This window comes from Lepidochelys kempii, chromosome 9 (genome assembly GCF_965140265.1).
Source record: "Lepidochelys kempii isolate rLepKem1 chromosome 9, rLepKem1.hap2, whole genome shotgun sequence".
In the NCBI taxonomy this organism is placed as follows: domain Eukaryota; kingdom Metazoa; phylum Chordata; order Testudines; family Cheloniidae; genus Lepidochelys; species Lepidochelys kempii.
The window spans coordinates 84,126,856-84,149,525 of NC_133264.1; the positions used below are offsets into that span (position 1 = coordinate 84,126,856).

The following is a 22,670-nucleotide window of genomic DNA, read 5'->3' on the forward strand; positions in this document are numbered from 1 at the left end:
CATACAAAACTACTTCCTAAGCCCAGCAAAGGAGGGAATATTGAGGCATTCCATTTTTTACATTTTTTACTCTTTTTTTCATGTGAATTCAGTGATGGTTTAGGGTGCTGGATTTACAGCCATTGACAATGAAGACATCTGTTCACCCATAGAACACACATTGCGCACAGGCAGGAGTACTGCACGTTTCCCCAACATAGTCCTGTCAATATACCTCAACCGCGAACTGCAGGGATAAGAGGGTAGTTCAGTCTTCTGGGCTTTTTCAATCCTTGGCCTTCATCATATTAAAGGTATGTCTGACTTACATCTGTAGGTTTTGGTTGGCTCATGGCACTGGTTTCTCTTTGTCCAGTGAGAAGGTGAAAATTTCATGAAACTTGTTTAGGTTTCCACAATAAGCCACTTTGCTAAAAGTCATCCCCATGTGTTGCTGAATTCTATGTGCTTTTGCTGCAGCAGTTCTTTTTCTACACAAACTTCTAGCCAGTCCTGAATAAAGAGGACACTTTTGTGCAATGAGCCATGGACTAGTCAGAAGAGATTCCTATTTCCCCTAGTGTCTTTTCAGATTATTTTTCTTGTTCTTTCTTTCTGTTTAGGACTTTAAAGCACTGAACTTTGGCTTGAAGAATTAAATCTTCTGAGACCGTCAGCTCCATGAATGATGCATCCGATGAAGTGAGCTGTAGCTCACGAAAGCTTATGCTCAAATAAATTGGTTAGTCTCTAAGGTGCCACTAGTCCTCCTTTTCTGTTTGCGAATACAGACTAACAGGGCTGCTACTCTGAAACTTTTCCTATCTGAAACTTCAGGAGAAATTTACGCAAGCAGAATGTAATTACCCAAGTCAAAATGTGACCAAGATAACAAGCACTCCCCATCCTACAAAGCACCATGTGATCTTTAACGACCACATGTGGTCATGCCTGAGTGATACAACTCATTCAAAAGACAGCTCCTTCAGTAGCAACACCATGCTGGGTCACTAAATCAATAGTGACTCAGAAGAGCAGCCCTTACCGAACTGCTGTCACCACTTCCTGCTGCACACAGAGGGTTCTCAAAGGTCTTCTATCTAACCTAATGCTGATTAGCTTGTGAGACCTGACACGATGACAGTGCATGGTGTGTATGGTAAGGTGGCATGGCTGTTCCCAGCCCTACAGAGAGATGTTTAGGTAACCTTGATTAGTTAGTGCCAATATTCACCAGGCCTGCCCAGCAATCTCATGGCAGTGTAAGAGGGGAGTCTCTCCCCACTCAGCAGGTAACAGGAGTCGTTGTACTGGTAATTTACATATCACGGACACTGTGTCCCTCATCACAAGGAGAGTTTTGCTGGATCCTGAGAGCCAGCACTGGGTGAATAATTGATAGGGAATTGCTTCTCTTTTTCGGTCAGGTAGGATGAGATTTTCAAAAGTGCCCTGCCAATGACCTAACTTTGCTCCCTTTGAAATCAATGGGAGCAGAGTTAGACCAGTGCAGAGAGCTTCTGAACATCCCACTGCTCACAAAGAGCTTGCACTGATAGCAACTGTTGGGTGAGCGAGTGAACAGGGACCCAGCCATCTATGTAGAACAGGGATTAGTTTATAAATACAATTCAGACTAGCTCAGCCTCCGAATCACAGTTTAACAAACAATCCACATCTTTATTGCCACCATTTAAGAATAAGAAATGTGCCCTGTTTGAAATCTCCTGGGGCTGGCACGGCGTGAGGACAAGTGCTGGTCAGAGCATTGCCTAAGACACACACGTACAGGTCAGGAGGCAGAATCAGTGGGTGAATAAGCCCCATTCATTTAAAACTCAAACTAATCATGTGACTTGATCACATGCATTTTTTTAAAAATAGATACACATATGCAAGAGCCTGGCCCGTGGGCTCTGCCTGTGTTTCACAAAGACCAGGCCAGCACAGCATATGAAGGGGTAGTTTATTCTCCCATTTGTTCTGTCAGAGAGCATAACAATGACTGTGGGACTGCAGGCAAAGAAGCCAGCATCAGAGGTTGGAAGGAGAGAGGAGATTCATTCTCCCCCTGCACTATTTAATCAGGGGCATATGCCTTTTCACTAAGGCTGTAACCCTTTTGGGTGCAGAGATAACCTTCAAAATATCACCAAAGCATTGGGGGGATATTTGGCAAGTGATTTATCCCAAAAGTCACGGGGGCTTTTGAGTGGTCCTTGCACCGCTGCCCAGGGTGGGCCTTTGGGGCTCCCAAAACCCTTGGCTTTGGGGATTGTGGTTTTATGGGGACCCCCCTCTAGCCATCTCCAGGCTGCTGCCACAAACTACTCTCAAGCCATCACCTGGCTCTCTGAATTCGAGCAGCTTACCCAGAGTTGCCACTGAAGTCACCAACCACAAGGGATAATGAGTGTGGTATAAGAACCACCCATGTAGAATAGAATAGAATAGAATAGAATAGAATAGGTGCGGAGAGGGGCTGGATCTCAGCAGAAAAATCTATTCAGCTACAGAGAGAAGACATGATGAAGGTAAAAGACATCGGGACCAAGCTCAGCACAAACATACCCGTGCAGTTCCCATGAGAGGGGGAAGGGAACATCACCCATCAGCAGGACCATCCCTGGCCCATCTTCAGGAGCAGCCTCTCCTCAGTAGGAAAGAGAAGGAGCCCCTTAGGGAACAGAGAGGAAGGGAACTCTAGTGAAGGGAGATGGGGAGAAATAGAAGGGCAGTGTGGCATAGGAGAAAGCAAGAGGAAGAAGCCACAAAAAAGGCATTTTACTGGCATTTGGGGACTCTGCCTCTGACTGGGGAAGTCCCCCTGAAAGCACAGTACCTTTGGATCCCCCCTCATACCCACCCAATCATTCTGTGGTTCACGCACACTGGAGGCTACACATAAGATGTCCTGCGTGCGCTGTATGCTTCAAGGTATGTTGACAAAGGGAACATTGTTCTTTGTATTCTCAAGGGCTAACTGCTTTCTACTGACAGGGAATGGTTTCATGGCGATGGAATTTGGAAGGCCTCAGGGCTCTGAAATTCTGCAGCTCAGGTAGGACTTGCTCAGCTGGTGTGGTGTGGCATGTGTTTTGATGTTGCTGCAGAATCCTGCTAAACCTGGTCCCCCAAATCTTTAGTGGGTCACCACAAGATTTCTGTCTACTACCTACAGGTACAGGAGAGGATATCTCTCTGCTAGATGCTAATTTCACCGGGCAGTCTCACTGGTGCCAAAGCCAGTTTAAAATGCTACATAAAATATACCTGTATTGAATTGTCATTTATCTGAAGTGTAGATCAGAGTTTGTGTTTACACAGAGCCTTCCTTCCCTAAGCATCTTAGGGACCCAATTCAGCCCTGTGCCAGCTGAGAAGTGGCCTGCTGAGTCCCCGCCCCCAATTCTGTGAATGCCAGAGGCCAATTTAGCCCCTAGCCCATGTTAGAGTAGCTTCAGGAGCTGCCCTACCTTGATCCACAGCCCCTATGGGCCATAGCAGCAGCTGGGAATAATCAGGGCATAACTTGTCCACGTCTCCTCCCTCCCCCGGCCTGCCTCTTACACATCTCCTGCGCCAGCGGCTCTTGTGGAAACATAGAGCTGGCTGCACCAACTCCGTGTTTGCTGAGGAAGCCTCCTACACTGGGATGATCCTTGGGGGAGCCTAATGGCTGCTTCCTAGTCACTTTGCTCAGACATAGCCAGTGCACAGTGGCCCTGATGCAGGAGTGAATTCCCCCTGATAGCTATATCAGTACAGCCCCACTTAAATGCACTGGGATGGAGGGAGACAGACAACCAGTATATAACCAGGTAGGGGAAAGGGGAATATCAGCAGGGTGAGCCCCTATTCTTAATAAACAGGCTGGAGACATTTAAAGTCATTGCAGAGGAGCTGACCTCCTCTTTCAGATCTGATCGGATAGACCATCACGCAACGATAATAAGTAATAATAATACTCAGCACCTATAAATTCCTGCATCCTCAGTCTACCCTGAAAGGACTTAGCACTTGCTACAATCATTTATTGGCATTCACCACTGTATATCTGAGTGCCTGCAAGCCTTGAGGTCTCAATAAAAGAGGCCAAGTACTGTGCTCCCTGGTATTTGCAGAAGACCACCTAGGATGGCCACACAGGCAAGGAGACAAATCTTTCTTTGGCAAAGAGAGCAACTTCTCCTAAAAGTTTATAAGTTGTGCTTAAGCTGATTTCTACAGGGAGTGAATTCTAGAGCAGTGTTTTTTAGCCTTTTAGATACCGGGAACCGGCTTGCTGCCTTCCTAAACTGTGTCATGGAGATCTTAGGGACTGGCACCAGTCCATGGACCAGTCATTCAGAAACACTGTTCTAGAGGAGCAGCAATTCACGAAAGCTCAGCAAACAAACGTCAGAAGCATCACTGCTGGGAATCCTTGGGTCAATACTACTGAAATGAATTCAACCCTAATCAAATCTATGGCTCCAGGTACAGCAGTCCAGGTATGCCAAAACTCAGGCTTAGAGACACTGAGCAATCCCTCATTGGCTTGCGTTAGGCAGTATATGCGAACGTATCCTTTGATAGATATGGAACTGGTTCCACAGCATTTACCACACCTCCCTGGCAAACCTGACATACTCTTTGCAATTTAGCATGGCTATTAATTGGATGCCAGTGGGTTTTCTCCCCCCCCCCCCCCCAGCCCTGTTCATCTACAGTAATTAGTGGGTGCTGCAAGAGACTTTGTACTTCAGAGGAAATTAGTGCTAAGGAAGCCCACCCCCCCCATTAAAATAAAAAAACAAAACAAGCAACATAACTATCTGGATCCTGACTGCATGACTGTCAGTGTTATGGCAGCATCCAGCCTTCTGATTGGATTGTAATTGATCACCACTCTGCAATAGCTCTGACCAAGCCTGAATTAGTTAACTGAAATGCTGTACTTTTTTTATTATTATTATTATTATTTGTGGCCCTGGTTACACATTCACTCCTCACCCAGTTTGAAGTTTTGAAGTCAGCCGTGAAGTGTTTTGAAATGGTAACACTGCGGGCTGGTTTTACCACAATATGTGCTGAGCTGGGGTTTGGGGAAAAGCAACAAGGAGGAACACTGCAAACTAAGAATTAAATTTTTTGGACTGGTTCGACTATGATGTCATGGTTTCCCAGCTCCCCCACGATTGGCTGAGGGGTTGAGCATCTGCTGAGAGCTAAGAGCTGATTATTTGCCTGAGGTTCAGACCTTTCAGAGCAGCTTTGAATCATGGCTGGTTGTCGTGACAACCTGGATAGTGTCAGCTCCTGATAACCAAATAATGAGGTTGTCACCAAAAGGAGTCCCTCCATCAGCAAGGTTTAGTGATCATTAATGTATCTGAGGGAAAGGAGTGAACAGGAAAGGTAGGGAGATCATTTGTCGCTGCTGGCACACACAACCAGCCTGCCATGCAAAGGTGCTTCGTTAGCTAGGAAACACCTAACAACACATAGCTATGGAAACCAGTTAGGCTGTTTCACAACAGTGAGTGTGTCAGAACAGCTCAGTTATGGGATCTGGTACCTATGGAAATCCAAGCAGAGGAGAAGCAAGAGGAATTCACAAATATTGAACTGAAATGACTCGAGCCAGCTATGATCCAGTATCCAGGTGGTTAAACCCTTCACAGTGGACAATGACACCGCATGGTCCAGGGTAGAGGGCACAGGACTGGGGGTCAGGAGACCCGGATGCTACTCCTAGCTCTGCCACTGACTTCCTGTGTGACCTTGGGTAAGTCACTCAATCTCTCTGTGCCTCAGCTTACCTCATCTGTAGAAAGGATAATATGATTATACTTACCCACTTCTGTGAAGAGTTTTGAGGTCTAGGGATTATAAATCCTAACTACTAGTTATTGAGGGAAGTGGCTGCTAGCCATGGCAGTTCCATAGGAGAAGGACTCATGGTCGAGCTCTACCAAGTGATCCCATCAGGTCAAAGATGTGGATGACCAATTAGAACAGAGACTCCCTCTGCTCAGTGCTGCTACTTTCAATGACTGCAGTCATTTATACATAAAGAGAGAAGCCAAGGCAAGCCCTCTGCATTAAACTATCTGTTCTCTGTCACTAAACATTCAATATATTCCTACTTTGCCCCCTTTACTAAATCTATAACCCAATCTTTTGCCTCATCCTCCTTATGGGCTTGATCCTGCATTGACTGAAGTCAATGAGAGTTTTCCAATTGACTGCAATGGGCACAGGTTGGGACCTATATTATAACATGCTTTTTACCTCTGTCCACAGTCCCAGACCTTTGTGTGTCATCCACACACAACTTGGGGACATTCCATTACTGAGTTTTGTAAACTGCTGCACCCCCTAAAACAAACTTTAACAGAAAAATGAATTTTACAAATGTCCTGGCGATCTCAGTTGCTGCTTGTGCACACTCATTTCAAGGGTGTTTTTAGAAAATTCAAATTTTATAATTTTGCCGAAAAGGGAGTGGCTGTGGAAATTATCTCTGTAAATAACTATACATTAATCCCTGACTGCAAGAGTTAATTGACAAAATGATTATTTTTGCCACCTTTCCTACACTGTTTTTAAAGTACCAACCTCAAATCTACTCTTTCACTGGTAGAAGAATATTCATAAAGTGTTTGCATTTAAGATCAGCTGTAGCTTATGTGATTATATTTTAGTTTATGTTTTTGCCTCCAATCATAATTTGGTCATACTCAAAATTGAGTGCTTCAACTGTGGATTTAATTGAGTTGTAATAAGAAAATTAGCATATGTCAATTAAACACCAATTGACTAATAAGACTGTGTTTAATAGATATCTATCTTAATATATAGTTGTTACATCTCATTAAGCAGTTGCTGAATCCCAGTAACTGTTGTTAATAATCAACTGGCATTTAACCGGCATCCAATAACTAGTACCGCTAAATGTAGTGTTGACATACTATGGTGATGAGTAGCAGTATAAAACCCTAAGGTAAGATCTTAGATGCAGGAGGAAAAATATCAGAATAATAATGGGCCACAAAATGGACCCTAGATCCTCAAATCGTGCCTCCCATAAAAGGAGCAATGTGTAGGGATATCCACAAGAAGATCCCTGTCCCAGAGTCCACTCCTTCAGGAAAGGATGATCTGAGACAATGATCTGAGACAATACTACTATACATTGTATTGCATGGTCTATATCGGGGTCGGCAACCTTTCAGAAGGGGTGTGCCGAGTCTTCATTTATTCACTTTAATTTAAGGGTTTGCGTGCCAATAATACATTTTAACATTTTTTAGAAGGTCTCTCTCTATAAGTCTATATATTATATAACTATTGTCGTATGTAACAAGGTTTTCAAAATGTTTAAGAAGCTTCATTTAAAATTAAATTAAAATGCTGATCTTACGCCACCGGCCCGCTCAGCCCGCTGCTGGTCTGGGGTTCCGTTCACCTAGGCCGGCAGCGGGCTGAGCGGGGCCTGAGGCTGGGACCCTGGCTGGCAAGGAGCCGGCAGCCAGAACCCCAGACCGGCACTGGGCTGAGCAGCTCAGCCTGCTGTCAATCTGTGGTTCCGTCCGCCGGCTCCTGCCAGCCAGGGTCCCAGCCTCAGGCCCCGCTCAGACCGCTGCCGGTCTGGAGTCCCGGCCCTGTCCACATAGAGTAGGTACCTACCTTCTCCCTGGTTCTAGCCATTCTCTTCCTCTCTCTGCACTGAGATGAGGGTGGGAGTGTGCTGAGAATAGGGCTGGGGGTGAAGGAGCAGGCTGGGGGTTGGGGTGTAGGGTCTGGCCAGGAGCTAGAATGAGGGAGGGGGCTCAGGGTTGGGGCAGGAGGTTTGGGTGTGGAGCGCTTACCTGGGCAGCTCCCATTTGGTGCAAGGGGTGCAGGTGGGAATGGTGGGGGGATGCAGGAGCTCCTGTCTGGTGCTCAGGGTGAGAGTGGGGATGTGGGGGGTACAGGAGTCAGGGCAGGGGGCTGGGGGCGTGGGGGGGGCAGGAGTCAGGGCATAGAGCTGGGGGTGTGGGCTGGGGTTGTGGGGGTGCTCCCAGCCCCCTGCCCTGAGCAGCTCACGGCAGGGGGCTGGAGGGGATATGCCCTGATTCCACCCCCTTCCCCAAGGTCCCCGGAGCAGAGAGCACGCTGCGGCTCTGCTTTTATCTTTCCCCCGCTTTTACATCTCCCCCTCCATACTGATCAGCCACAGGGAGGGAGAGGAGGGGCAGGAACCCAGCATGCTGGGGGAAGAGGCAGGGGGAGGGGGAAGCTTGCCTGCCCTGCAAGGAGAGAGCGGTGGGCGGGGGGTGGAGAACAGCGGGCCAGGCAGGATTTTCAGTGGCACGCTGCTGTCTGCCCAGGTCCGGCAGACAGCAGCGTGCCATTAAAAATTGGCTCGGGTACCATGTTTGGCACGTGTGCCATAGGTTGCCGACCCCTGTTCTAAATACTGCATAAGCCTTAATTAACCCTCACAAAAGCCTGGTGCAGTAGGGAAGTAGTATTATCCCAGTTTTACAGATGGGGAAACTGAGGCAGAGAGGTGACGTGACTGGCTCAGTGCTGCCCATCAATTCAGTGGTAGAGTCAGGAACATACCAAGGAAGTCCCCAACTCTTTGTCCTGTGCACCGTCCACCAGATAATTTTGCCTCACAATTTTGCAATGGCGTTTTACAAATTCAAACACCACTCAAAATGTTTCTTTTTAAAAGTGCAATGGAAACAGGGGTTTGGTTTGGATTTATATATTGCCCTGCAGGATTTGCAACCCAAATCATCATGGGATTGGGCTAGTGCATGAGACTCACATGGTCAAAAAGTGAGCAGTATGTTTTTACTGTGCAAACAAAATTTTAGCTTTGTTGTTTTTTAAAAAAGCTGTCAAGGATGAGGAGTTACTCAGAAATCTAAAAGTCAGGTTACCATAGGTGGTGGCTTAGGCTAGCTGCCTGAATACATACCCAACGGGTCTAGGCAGGGATGTGCTTGAGCAGCGAGCCCCAGTCACTGCCTGTGCTACCCCAGCTACACAGCTATTTTTAGTGCGCTAGTTGGAGGAGAACTAGCAAGGGTACATCTATGCAAACTCAAATATAGACATACTCCTAGTGAATAGGGCACTGGATTTGAGGGTGAGACCCTGACGGCATTGAAGTTGATGGCAAAACTCCCATGGACTTCAACAGGACTAGAATTTCACCCAACATTGGTATTATTCTTTGCTCTGCCATTGACATAATGTGTGAACCTGGACATGTCACTTAGCCTCTCTAGGCCCTGGTTTCCCCATCTATGGAAATGGTCATATTTACTCATGTTTGAAAAGCACTCTGAGATCTGTGTATGAAGAGTGCTGTGTGAGGGCTAAGTATTTTTGTGATGAGAAGAAGAAATAGGGGAGCGTTTGGGAACTCATCATTTAGCAAAAATGTCTCAGACAGAGTGCTGGATCCTCAGCTGGCATAAAATCACCATTGTTCATTGACTCCCGCTCTACGTCTCAGTTTTCCCATCTGTAGAGTAGCCAGAGCTAAACTGAACATTTTCAAACCTCCATGAAAATACCTGTGCAAAAATCATTCACTTTTTTGTGCAAAACTATTTTCTGTTTTGCAAACAGCTTCTAGAATGGTCCCTATTTTTAGAAAAGCTGAAGTTTCAACTAAACAGGCTTCAAAAAGCATCAAAAAAGTTCAAAAACATTTTTCTGCATTTTCTTTCCAAAAACTGGGGCTATGAATACTGGCTCATGTGCCTCACAGGAATGTTGCACATAGATGGGCTCGAGACCTGAGGTTCAGATCTGGATTCAGGCTTAAAACTCCAAATCCAAACACGGCTGCAGTTTGGTTAATTTAGGTTCATTTTTAGGTGTGAAGATTAAATATTGTACAGCTGGAAAGTACTATGGTATGAAAGTGCTAAATAAAAAAGCAATTCATAACCTTCTGCTTGTGATATCACAACTGCCTGTGATTACTGTACACTTAGACCAATGTTTTCAAAAGAGATCAATCAAGTTGAGTGTCCAGCAACATCAGATGACTTGGGTCTGTTTTTCAGAGGTGCTGAGCACGCACAACTCCAGCTGAAATCAGCTGTGTGTACCCAGCACTTCTGAAAGTAAGTCCCAAGTTATCCCACCCTGGCACCCCAAAATGGAGGCACCCTAACTAATTGGTCACTTCTGAAAATTGGACTTTTGGTCCCGATCCGGAGTGACTCTCAAATGACTTTAACATGGACTTGGCCTCAGTGCAGTATTGGGCAGAATGAAGATTCTGATCTGAAGCCTATTAAAGTGAATAGAGATCCTCATTGATTTCAGTGGGCTTTGGATCAGACCCTTAATGCCAACTACCTCAGAGCAGAAATAAGGGAAGAGACGAGAGAGAGAAAATTACCATCAGGAGAGATCAGCAGAATGGTTTCTAAACTGAATGATTTTCAAAGTTCCCCCCAAAACATAAGTGTGTCATTTAAGGCGGGAACCTCATTACAAGAGGACAACTGCCAACAACCACAAAGATACAACAGCTGCTAAGCCTGACACCCTTGAGAGTATCCCTGCAACAACTGGGAAGCTTGCGCTCAGCAGCGTGTCAATTCCCTGCAATTGACGCCGCACCAGAATGACAGCTTTCCTTATATCAGGCCTTCCTCCCCTGGGCCTCTCAGGTGCTGCTGCACCAGGTACCTCATCCTTAGGAGACTGAGAAAGTGTCCCCACTAGGGTTGTTAAGGCCACAGCAATATTGACTCTTGTCTCATGAATCTTTTATGTGTAATTTAAGCTGCTCTGGCTCTTCGACAATGAAATGGTATTAATAGCTTTTACCTTGCAGCCACAATCTTTTTAAATGCCTGCCTGTGTGTCAGAGGGTTTTAAACAGAATAATCTTACTCTTTAGCTCTGTCCCATTCAACGGGGGTCATGTTTTGCTTCATGAATAGAAAGGGCTTATAAGGGGATACACACAACCATTTTATCAGGTAGGAGGGGGTGGATTCTCCCCATCTTCAGCAAATTTTGCAGTAAGGGAAGGTACTGGAGCAACAGCTCCGGAGACTGAAGTCTTCTGTTTGGCCACAGAACAAACCCAGCGTGGACACGTGGTATGCAAGCTTCACCCAGCCCCATTACCCCACTGTTACTCAATTATATTCTGTAGAAGCCAGGTGAAAGTCTGACCCCATGGAAGTCAATGCAAAACTCCCACTGACTTCAACAGAGCCAGGATTCTCCCGCTCTTATCTCGGGCTAAGAAGGTATTTCAGTCTCCATGGTACATTCAGTCCAAGACCTCTCAGTCCAGAGATAGTGGTTTCTCTGATGAGGACATTTGTCCACTAAGAAATGGACTGAGATCACCAACTCCCATAGGCCACCAAACAGTTATCAGAAGATAACTACTTTTGATCCCTACCAGCCAAGGCTGGATTTGAGTAGACAACCTAAAGGTGAAAGCATCTATAGCCCGTCACCAATTCCCTGAACCAGCCATCCCTCCCCAGTACAACCTTGATAAAGACAATATTTTTTTAAAGGTTTGCTTCATTTATTGCCTGAACCTTGCCTGTCCCTGCCCAGGGTTTGAGAACTACATGGATTAACAAGAGAGAACATTGGCTGATGCTTCTTAGAATCCTAGCTACTATGAGCAGGCTATTCAGTGACATACCTGTCAGTCCTCAGTTTGGTAATGCCTCAGGAACCTGGGAGAGTCAACCACTTTACATCTGAGTTAACAATTCACAGATTAAAAACGATGTGGCATTTGAGGGCCTTGCTTTCTAGATCTTCAGAAATATGCTGCAGTGATTGTGGTACCATGATTCTATCCTCAGCATAGACAGATATGGATATATTTATGTCTTAGTAGTGTTCTTACAGCAGTTGGAATGACAAGGATAACTGCACAGCTCTATCCCTGCCCACAGTTCTGATGTTCTGGAAACGTACTTTCCCTCCTCCCCTTCTCTCCACTAATGAATCCTGCTTCACTACTCCCTTTGCTTCCTTCACATTTTCTTCCTGACCACCCCATACACTTGGGATGCCTTACCTGTTTCTGCCTGGCAGGGCTCCGCCTTCTCATTCAGCTCTCTCCAGAAGATTCACTTCTTCCACAGGGCCAACACACATTAATACATGGTTGGATAAAAGGGGTGGAGGGGAAAGAAGGAAGAAAATACATACTGTGAAATTAACACCATCCTCTGACATCGTGGGTAAAATCCTGACCCCATTGACGTCAGTGGCAAAATTCCCATTGACTTCAATGAGACCTGGGGTAGTATTTTGTAATGTGGGCAGGTGGTTGGAAATTAATTTTATGCAGGATCAATTTTATGCAGGATCCAGCATAAGATTAATTCTTTGTGAACATGAAATGAGATTATTTCTGGTGTGTGGTTATATTGTTTCAGTATAATAAATCCTTCAGCACCTATTTATCTTCTACAGCTTAAAATGGTACATCATTCCCTCCTCAGTCCTTTGCTATGAAAGCACAGTGGGCCTGACTCTGAGCCCATCTACACAGGTTTTATCCTGGGGCAATCAATGGAGTTGCTCCTGATTTACACCAGTATGAAATCAGAGTCAGGATCAATAACTGAGTCTTTCTTTAGACTAAGAAGAGGAGTACTTGTGGCACCTTAGAGACTAACCAATTTATTTGAGCATAAGCTTTTGTGAGCTACAGCTCACTTCATCGGATGCAGTGAGCTGTAGCTCACGAAAGCTTATGCTCAAATAAATTGGTTAGTCTCTAAGGTGCCACAAGTACTTCTTTTCTTTTTGTGAATACAGACTAACATGGCTGTTACTCTGAAAACTTTCTTTAGACTCCAGCTTCTACACTTTACTGCAGCTGTGCCAAAGAGAGAGAATAGATGGCATTACATTTCTATTGATTTGAGTGGAGTCGGAGTTAATGGGTCAGATTTGTCACAGGTGCAACTCCATTGACTTGAGGGAATCTACACCAGGATGAACCTGAGCTGATGAGTTGCAGATCAGCAAAGCCATTCCTTCTTCCACAAGTGCAGGACACAGTCCCGCAGCACATGTATCAGAGATGAAACCACTTCAGTTGGATTTTACTACCATTCCTTTCAAGCTTTGTGCATGGGTCCCTGTCAATACTGCCTAGGTTACTCTCTAATCTATAGGCTCTTCAACGTCAGTCTGTAAGATGGAACCCACAAAGTGGTGGGAATATGTGGTTCATCTTACCCACTACCTTTTCTGAGCTTTCTGGAGTTGCAAGCTGGAATGTCTAAGTATAAAAGCAGGTTGTTGAGTGATCAAACCAGTGTTAGATTTTGGATTAAAGAATCAATGGCATGGGGGGGGGGAGGCTCCAAGCCAATAACAGAAGTCCAAATCGAATCATAATGCAAAAGGTTAAACTTCGTGGGATTCATTCCTTTAGCATAATTAATAGCATCTAAACCAGAAAGTTGATGACTCTGCATTTCTGATGTTAATTATTTACAACAATCCATCAAAGAAAAAGACAGAAACCCCAGTCTTGTGGGACAGTTTTCAGTCTGGGTCTGAAGAGAGGGGGAAAAAAAAAAAGATTTTGTCAGCTTGTTCCAGAAAAGATGACTTCTGAATTTGACTGGCTGACCAGAAAGTCATTAACGTAAGTAGATAATGTGCCAGGCAAAAAAACCCTACAACCGTACGCAGAAAGAGGAACCACAAAAGCCTTACAAATAGGCTGGTCCACTTCCCCATTCCCTCAACACATCCTCAGTGTTACCATTACTCTGGCAGAGGATTTCTTCAAAAGCTACACATTCCCCTACCATGTACCATCAGGGCTTCTGTGAATAACATTCCCCCTCTGTCACCCACCCACCCATTTCTCCCTCTTAAACTCTGCACAGGTCTGTGTTTTAATGTATTGCCTAGCAGCAGAGACCAACTAAAATGTGAGAGCACGCAGACTTAATAATGCCACAGGTTACTTCATTGCTGTCTGGCTTGCTACTTCCTGCTCTGTTCAGCCACAAAGAGAACTAATTCAGAAAGAATGAAGTTTGGGGACGCTGACTCTGCTAAACGTATGTGGAGCTGCAAATACCAAGAGGAAGAGAAGAGACTTGTCATGTAGATTTATCATGTATACTATGGAGAAAGTTAACACCCATTTGGACACGTCACAGGCAAGGCCAATAGCTAATTTTAAGACAGAGTGTCCAAGTACTGGGAAAAAAACAAAACAAAACAAAAACCCCTCTTCTCATACTGGAGGGGGGGGAAGGAGGGGGGTCAGAATTTAAAGCAGCACCAACATTTCTAAATATATTGACAGTCCTCAGCTCTGGCCATGAAAGTTAGGTGGTTTAGACAATAGCACCTGTCTTAATTTTCACACTTCAGGGCCTCATCTGATCAACAGCTGGGATCAGGAAGAGATCCCCTTTCGGTATCACACTGTTAGGTGCATTGAGCCAAGCTCAGCTCTCGGTTACATACACCCTATTAATCGCCCAGAACCTAATTAATTACTTCATTGGGGTTGCCAGCATATGAAATGTTCTGCATTCCTCTGAGGCAAGCATCGGGCATTGATCATGTGGTAGGCAGGTTTTGCGACTAGACAGATCATTTGATCTGCTCCGGTATTTCTATGCTCTGTGCCAGGAGTCAGAGTTCCCCTTGCAATAGACAAACTGACATCATACAAAACAAGGAGTTTAAACCCTTTCCCCCCTTTAAAGGAAGGTTAACTTTTATGGAGGTGGTGTGTAACACCATGGCAGCTCCCAAAAGGCTACAAGCTTGCAATTGTGCTCCAGCTGTCACACTGGCCCACATTTTCTGAAAGATGCTTGTTTCTTATAGTATCAGTGAGACCCAAAGCTGAGGGATGCATTGTTTCTTGGTCATCCCAGAAAGTAAGAGAAGAAACCTCCTTTTGTGGCTCTGTGTGATTTAAGAGCCTTTCTGGGAGGAGTTCAGCTCACTGGAAAATGCAGTCCCTTCAGCCTCTCTGCGTATGTGACTGTGCGTGGTGGGTTTTGTGTCCCAATTTTCTTCATTGTCCTGAAAGTCGTTTTGCAGTTGTCTTGCAAGTTTCCATGCTGGGCAGAGCTGCCTCAGCATAAGCACCTGCCACAAATATCCGCCACCAAAAAAAGTTTCACTGCATAATAATAAAAAGACTGGCTTGGGCTGAGAGTCATCAGCTGTCTATGCGCCTGACAGCAAAACAGCCCCTCAGTAGAGTTGCTTTGTGAAGCACTATGGGCTCATAATCCAGCTAAGCAAAGTCATCTTTAAAACACAACACCCAATTTTAAAAAAATCGTTTTTTTTCCTTGAAAGAAAACTGACAAGAACAACATGCTGGCTCGTAAGAGCCACTATGGCTGCATCTCCTTTTCTCTTATCCCCACAGTACCCATGCTGGGAATCTCATTTAATTCCTGTTGGTTGACTAGTGGGGGCTGGTTCACTTCAGAAACATTGCTGAGCCACATCACTATCTGTCCTAGCTCCTTGTTCTTAAAATGGGGATATCCAGTTACTAGGGAGTGGTAGGACTGTTACAATGAAAGGTATTGTCCAGTTTATACCCCCATTCAGAGAGGAGAACACAGCTGAGCAAAGGTCAGAACCTTAATCTGTAGCATCCTGGGTGTTCTTCTGATACAGTTCCAGCAGCTGGAGAAGGGCCCAAGTGGCAATGTGTGGACTGCTTCCAAAGTTCAGGTGGGTTCGGAATCAAGGTTTTGGTTCAGCCTTCTTGCAATGCAATGGAAGAATGTGTTTGCATTCAACACAGAGAAGTGAAGCCTATGACTTTTGATCAGCTGCAATCTACCTTTTTACCAGGCATGTGGTATCCAAATTCCCTCTACGATGAGCTTCCCTTTCAGGACATTCCCAGGGCCCACGAGGAAAATTCTGAATAGTCTCTTAATGTGAGCATTAGGAGGGCATGGAGCTGGATTGGGAATCACTCACTCTGCTGCCAGTGCAGGGCTGCCAGGTTATTAGTGCTGAGTACGCTGACACTCCACTAGCTATGCAAGTTTAAAGGGGAACTCCAGGGTGTTGATCAGGGTGTGCCTTCAGCCTAATCGGCTGCAAGTCCGACCCAGCCGGCATGACCTGCCAGCTCCTCTGCCTCTTTGAGCACAAGAGGAACTGGGTGTTTTTGTTCCATGGTGGCTTCATGCAATTGGATTGGATTTTGGTTCCATTCACTCAGGTTTGCACTCTCCAGAGATTCGAGTTCAAGCAAACCCAAAATCTCAAAACAAAAAGCAGCCAACGACACCAAGTTTTGCCTGATTTGTTTATTTATTTATTTATTTATTTTAAAAAAGCTAGTTCCTGTCCTGGCTGCTTCTCATTAGCTGCCACGCACGGCCATTCAGTTCCAAACAAGGAGAAAGGGACTAATCGGATACAACCAGCTCCTGGGGAGGTGAGAGACAAGACAGTGTTTGTTTGAAAGGGAATGAGTGATTTGGGAGAACATGTAAAAAAAGCTCGAAATGTCTCTGAAAAACAGGGAAGAAATGCTGTGTGTGTTCCTGGTCATCACAGTAAGTGAAGTGGGTGTTTTTCATTAACAATTGCATTTATCTCTATGCAACATGGCCCTATAGAGCAGCAGCAAAGGAGCGGTTTCAGGGGAGAGCTCTCACCTTTCAGGCAGTGAGCTCACATAGCTAGCTTCAGCTAAAGCCACAGAGCCAAACATCATCAAACTCTGAAATGTCTGAAAGCTAGTTCTGGACTCCAGTTCTGTGGCTCAGGCCCATCTCCCGCCATAGGGAGCTGCACCTTTAAGAGACTCTGGCAAGAGCCAGCTGGAGCTGGTTGTTCCGTAGAGACTTGGTGCTGCTCAGTTGGATCTCAGGCACTGAATGAAGCAGACCTTGGTCAGTCTTTGCCTTGGAGTGATTACTTAAACCCACATGGGAAAAAAAAAACCTGAGTGGAAGAATAGAGCAGATAAAAGCTCCACACTCTGGAAACATGGAAGACAACAGGAAGTTTAAAGAGTGTTTCACTCGTTATGTGCCAGCAATGGATGCCAGCTAAAAGCCAGTCAAAAGGTAGAGTTATTTCCGACACTAGCGGATTCTGAAGCACTTACTGTGTTTAACTATCTTCAGTTAACTCAGGGAGAGGAGGCTAACTACGAAACTGTAACACAGAAATGTGCGGAGTACTATAGTGCACGGGAAAATGAAACTTGAGAGTTAGGTTTAGAGCAGAGCACGAAAAGAAGGTGAAACCATAGAAGAGTTTGTGCTAAAGAGCCCATCTTGCAATTTTGAGGGGCTGAGTCCACAAAGTAATTAGAATTTGCCAAGTAAGTGAAATCACGCTCATGGAGGGTGGGCAGTGCTCCAACACTGTGGACATGAGAGAGAATCCAAAATACTCCCAAAAAAAGAAACCTGAGGAGGGAGGACATGCTGGTCACACCAGGTTAGATGCTCCCCCCATGGAAGGAAGGAGGGGGAGAAAGAGATGCTGTCGCTCCCATTTGGAGGTCTGTTCCCCGCAATGCCTGCCTCTCTTCTGCTGCCTCCCCTCTGCCTTCCAGCAGCAACCTGGATTTGTCTTCTATTCTCACAGGTCGTGCGATGCCCAAATAACCTCAGAAACATCCCAGCCTAGGCCTTTGGGCTATTACACTTAATTTCATCTGGCGACCGGGCTCTCTCAGAAATGATGCATGCGCTGGACCACATTGATTTCACTGCAAGGTAAATTACAATTGTGAGCAAAATGCAGGGACAACCACTATGACAAAAAGGATTGGCATACCCATGCGCACATTGCTTCTACATGCTACTACAGCCAATTATCTCCCTGCTGAATAATAGATCACTTACATCTTGTCCTCCCTGACCCAAGAAGGAAGAACTCTTTGGTCATTCCTTTTGCCTCACTTACCCTACTCTATGATGATATCCTTTGACAGGCAGAAGACACTACTCTTCCAAGTCAGAAGAGAAGCCATTCTTCTCCCTCATCTGTGGCTGCTGAAGTGAGCCATCAAGTAGCTGATGATGACAGAAAGTGTTCTCTTCTCTGGAGTCTAATGGGAATTTAGTGTCACCATTTTTTCCCATCAGGTGTAAATGCAATCATAATCAAGAGCCAGATCTCACCACTCAGCACTGATAGCTAAGAACTCGTTAATGTAAACTAGGATCTCCAGGAACAGAGGGTCCAGTGCAGTCATTTTGAAACTATTCAGATAGCACTTGTAATAGATGGTGTGTCTCCAGTTGTATTCCCCATTCCCATTTCTATGGTCTTTGCATTAGGAACCTCTACTTTGCGATGTAAAGCTCTACATTCAAGCAGAGGGAGGAAGACTTTCTGCCTCCCTGCCATGCCTCGATTTTACTACAATGTTTTACATCCTTCATTTAACTTGAGTTTATTTACTCCTTGTGGAAGGCACTGGACAGACAGCACAGGAAGCCAATATCCATTCTTCATCCAAAGAGTGGGCACCACCCCGGCCAGGTACTTTCATAGTCCACCCTACTAATGTGCTTCCGTTGGTAACAGAGCTTATCCACATTCAGACTTTGGTGTCTCTTGTAATTACCAGCATGGGCATGAGTTCAGAACAGTTGCAATGATGGGCTATTGTGATGCTGACATCTGTCCACTAAGAAATGGACAGAGAACCAATTTATTTCAATTATAACCAAATTATCTGCTTAGGTTCAGATTTTTAAAAAAAGAACTTATTTCTACTATGACAGAATGCAAAAAGGAACAGTCTCAAGGCTTGAGGCCTTTCCATTTTCTTGACATCCCTTAAATTATAATGTACATACACACACACACACACACACACACAATTGAGTGACATTCCTCAATATAGGACAAATAGCAATGTCTGATTATAGTGTTGATCCCCAGCAACCCCTGTTGAAATACTGTACTCCAAAAGTCATCTGTTTTTAAAGACCAAATGTACTTCCCACGTGACTACCTTTTTGGCGGGCTATGCAACATATTAGCTGCAGATGCCAGTTTGAGTGTCCAGTTCATGCCTGATGTGTTTCCTCTTAAAAAGCCACTAACCTAAGGAGTTCCTGCTGAGGAATTCTCTACCTCACAAAACCACCAGCTCATCAGCATTAACTGGGCCTGAGCAGACACGACAAGAACGGAATGAGACATGCAGAGCCAAATGCTCTCTCACCCTTGGAAATGTTCCCACCAGGCTAGGATTGAAATGTGTGTGTGTGTTGGGGGTGGGGCGGGGAGGACAGCTTGAAAACTTTGCATCACTACTACCCATGCTCTATTTATTCTGTGGATAAACAAAAGATGATATTCGGTTTCCAGTGCTAACAGTCCGGCACCTTTTGCCAGCACTAAATACATTTTCGAGATCTTCCCAAGTCTGGTGCAGATAACAAGGGAGAGAGAAGCTAGATAGGACTTGTGTACATGGAGGAAATTGATTGGCAAACTATTGTGGAGTAGTTCCGATATAATTTAGCTATTCTGGAATAGTTCCTCTTGTGTAGACTATTCCAGAACAAAAGTGGTTTGATTCCAGAAAAATTATTCCAGAGTAAAAGTCATTTGAATTTCATAATAGAGAGTCCCAAGGGGAGCTATTCTGGAATAGCTATTCTGGTCAATTTCATTGTGTAGATAAACCCTATGTAGGTGAGCTGCTCTGAGTGGAAACAGATAACAACCCTGGTCAGCAGACTTAGAAAAGCAACAGGTGAACTGACCCTAAGTGAAGCCCATCTCTCATCACTCACATAGAAAGCTTTGAGATGAAAGCTATCCACTTACTTTAGTGTACTAGATACTTGCCTTTCAGCCACTCACACACAGAACTATTTATGTGCCAGCAGCCCACTCAGATGTCAGTTCACACACAACAGCAGTGGATCTTCTTAACAGAAAGCGATGAGGTTACAGATTAAAGGATATAGGGTAACACAGGAGGAAATTACCTCCTGACCTCCATGGCCTGAATCTGCAGTTCATAAATTACTGACGTGATGGACTACAAGTGAAAACATATTATTTGGATATATCCTGGGTACCGTCTACTGGCACCTTATCTACTAAGTACTTACATGTAAACAGGCATTTTTTTCTTATAGAACACTTTGGTACCAAAGTGGATTAACCCCACTGGTTTCTGCTGGATGGAATTAATAACCAAGCCCATGTGAGCAGCGAGTTGTGTGATGTGAACTTGATACCTGTTTATAGAAAACAAACCCCTGCGGTAAAAATAAAACCTACCCCCTTTTCCAGTTTCTCACTGTATCAATTCACATCTACCACAGACAAATAAATTAACTGTATTCATCTCCATCCATAATCTGTCCCAAGAAACAGTTAATAAAACAAACTGGTTTTACAGGCATATTTGTGAGGATGATCTTTAAGGAAACATCTGAAATATATGAGAACTCCATTGTTGCTTCTGCTACTGGAATAACACGATCATTTATGAGCAAAATGTGCAGTCTAGTGTCAGGGCTTGTAACCAGCTGGTACACTCATATGCCATGTTTGCACCACCCTGGAACTACTGTTCTCTTCTCCAGAATCTCAGCTTTCTTTTCTTTCTTTATGTCAGTCTGTAGCTGTTACGGTTACAAAGAAAATCCCCCAAATTGGATGCACAGATGCCTGTCTCAGTCTGCAGAGAGCCTGGAACTAAAGCTCTGAAAGGAGTGAACTGTCCCATTCATCTCAGTGAGGTGTTAACTCAGATACAATGATGATCATTTAAATGTCAACACTGCTAACTACTATATTTCTCATATAAAAAAGGAAAGGGGAGAAATCACAGATTTCCACTATATACCCTGAGTGTTGTCTCATTTTGGTGTCACAAGTGGGTGGTGTTTGGGAGATACCACCACTATTGTTTCCCCAATCAAGAAAGAGACAAAACCAATGAGAGCAGCATAGCCTATGAGCATATTCAAGGCCCACCGAACAGGAGCCAAGTGGCACACACCACCATTATTTGAATATCTGCACAATGTACTATGAGTGGTCTCATTTTGGCAATTCACATGGGTGGAGTTTATTCTGAGGGAGGAGTTTGAAAGACGGCCACTACCTTCTCCCATGTCCCCAATGTGACTCCAGTCTATCAACTACCATGAGTTTACACGGTTTTCAGTAAAACACCAAGGACCAAGTTCCACCTCAGTACAAACATGAACTGCCATTGATGTCAATTAACACCAGCAGTTCTGGTGTCCATACTATAGAAAGGATGCTGACAGGTTGGAAAGGGTTCAGGAGAGAGCTACGAGAATGATTTGGGGGCTGAAGCAAGAGACTAAAGAACCTCAATCTACTTAGTTTAACAAATAGAAGGCTAAGAGGTGACATGATCATGGGTTATAAGTACCTACATGGGGAAAGGATTTCTGATAGTAGAATGTTTTTTAATCTGGCAGACAAAGGCATAACAGATGCGCTGGCTGCAAACTGACGCTAGATAAATTCAGACTATAAGGTGCAATAATTCGGAAATAAGGTGCAAAATGTTTACAGTGAAGGTAGTTAACTACTGGAAAAACTTACTTAAGGATGTGTTGGATTCTCCATCACTTGAAGTCAAGATTGGACGCCTTTCTAAAAACGCAAAAAGAAAAGGAGTATGTGTGGCACCTTAGAGACTAACCAATTTATTTGAGCATAAGCTTTTGTGAGCTACAGCTCACTTCATCGGATGCATACTGTGGAAAGTGTAGAAGATCTTTTTATACACACAAAGCATGAAAAAATACCTCCCCCCACCCCACTCTCCTGCTGTGCTGGAAATGGCCCAACTTGATTATCATACACATTGTAGGGAGAGTGATCACTTTAGATAAGCTATTACCAGCAGGAGAGTGGGGTGGGGGGAGGTATTTTTTTCATGCTTTGTGTGTTTAAAAAGATCTTCTACACTTTCCACAGTATGCATCCGATGAAGTGAGCTGTAGCTCACGAAAGCTTATGCTCAAATAAATTGGTTAGTCGCTAAGGTGCCACAAGTACTCCTTTTCTTTTTGCGAATACAGACTAACATGGCTGTTACTCTGAAACCTTTCTAAAAACCAAACCCAACCAGAAGTTATTGGGCTTGATGCCAGAGCCTCTTGGTGAAATTCTACGGCCTGTGGCATGCAGGAGGTTGGATGAACTGATCATAACAAACCCTCGGGTCTTAAAATCCATGAATCTACAATCACGAAGCTTTGGTGGGGCTTATGAAAAATGCCAGAATGACAGCACTGGAGCCTGGAAACATTTAACCAATGAACAGGAACAGGAGAGGTAGCAGTATATGGTAGTGATAGCTCCCCCATATAGTACTGCAGTTAGTATTTTTAAGTTGCAGAATTTATTTAAAGGCTACACCGGGTTTCCTCCAGCATCACACTATAAATACTAAAAAGAATCCTGATGTAGACAGTACAAGAATGTACACGATGCACCGCTCACAGCACCCCATAGCAGGTACCAATGTTTTCAGAAGCTTTTGCACTCTGTATATTATTTGTATTGCTGTAACCATGCTCTGTATACCCTCTAGAGTTCCTTTTCTCCCAGAACCATAGGCTTTCCAAGTACTCACTATTTGCATCCCGCAATACACCTGTGTGGCTTAGGGGGAAGCACTTTTATCCCTCGTACAC

The 22,670-nt window shown here is 44.6% G+C and overlaps 1 protein-coding gene across 6 annotated transcripts in view; it reads right to left on the reverse strand.

Moving 5' to 3' along the window:
* PAK3 (p21 (RAC1) activated kinase 3) overlaps positions 1-22,670 on the reverse strand; it is a 220,260-nt gene that overhangs the window by 105,326 nt on the left and 92,264 nt on the right. The gene's annotated exons all lie outside the window — the stretch shown is intronic.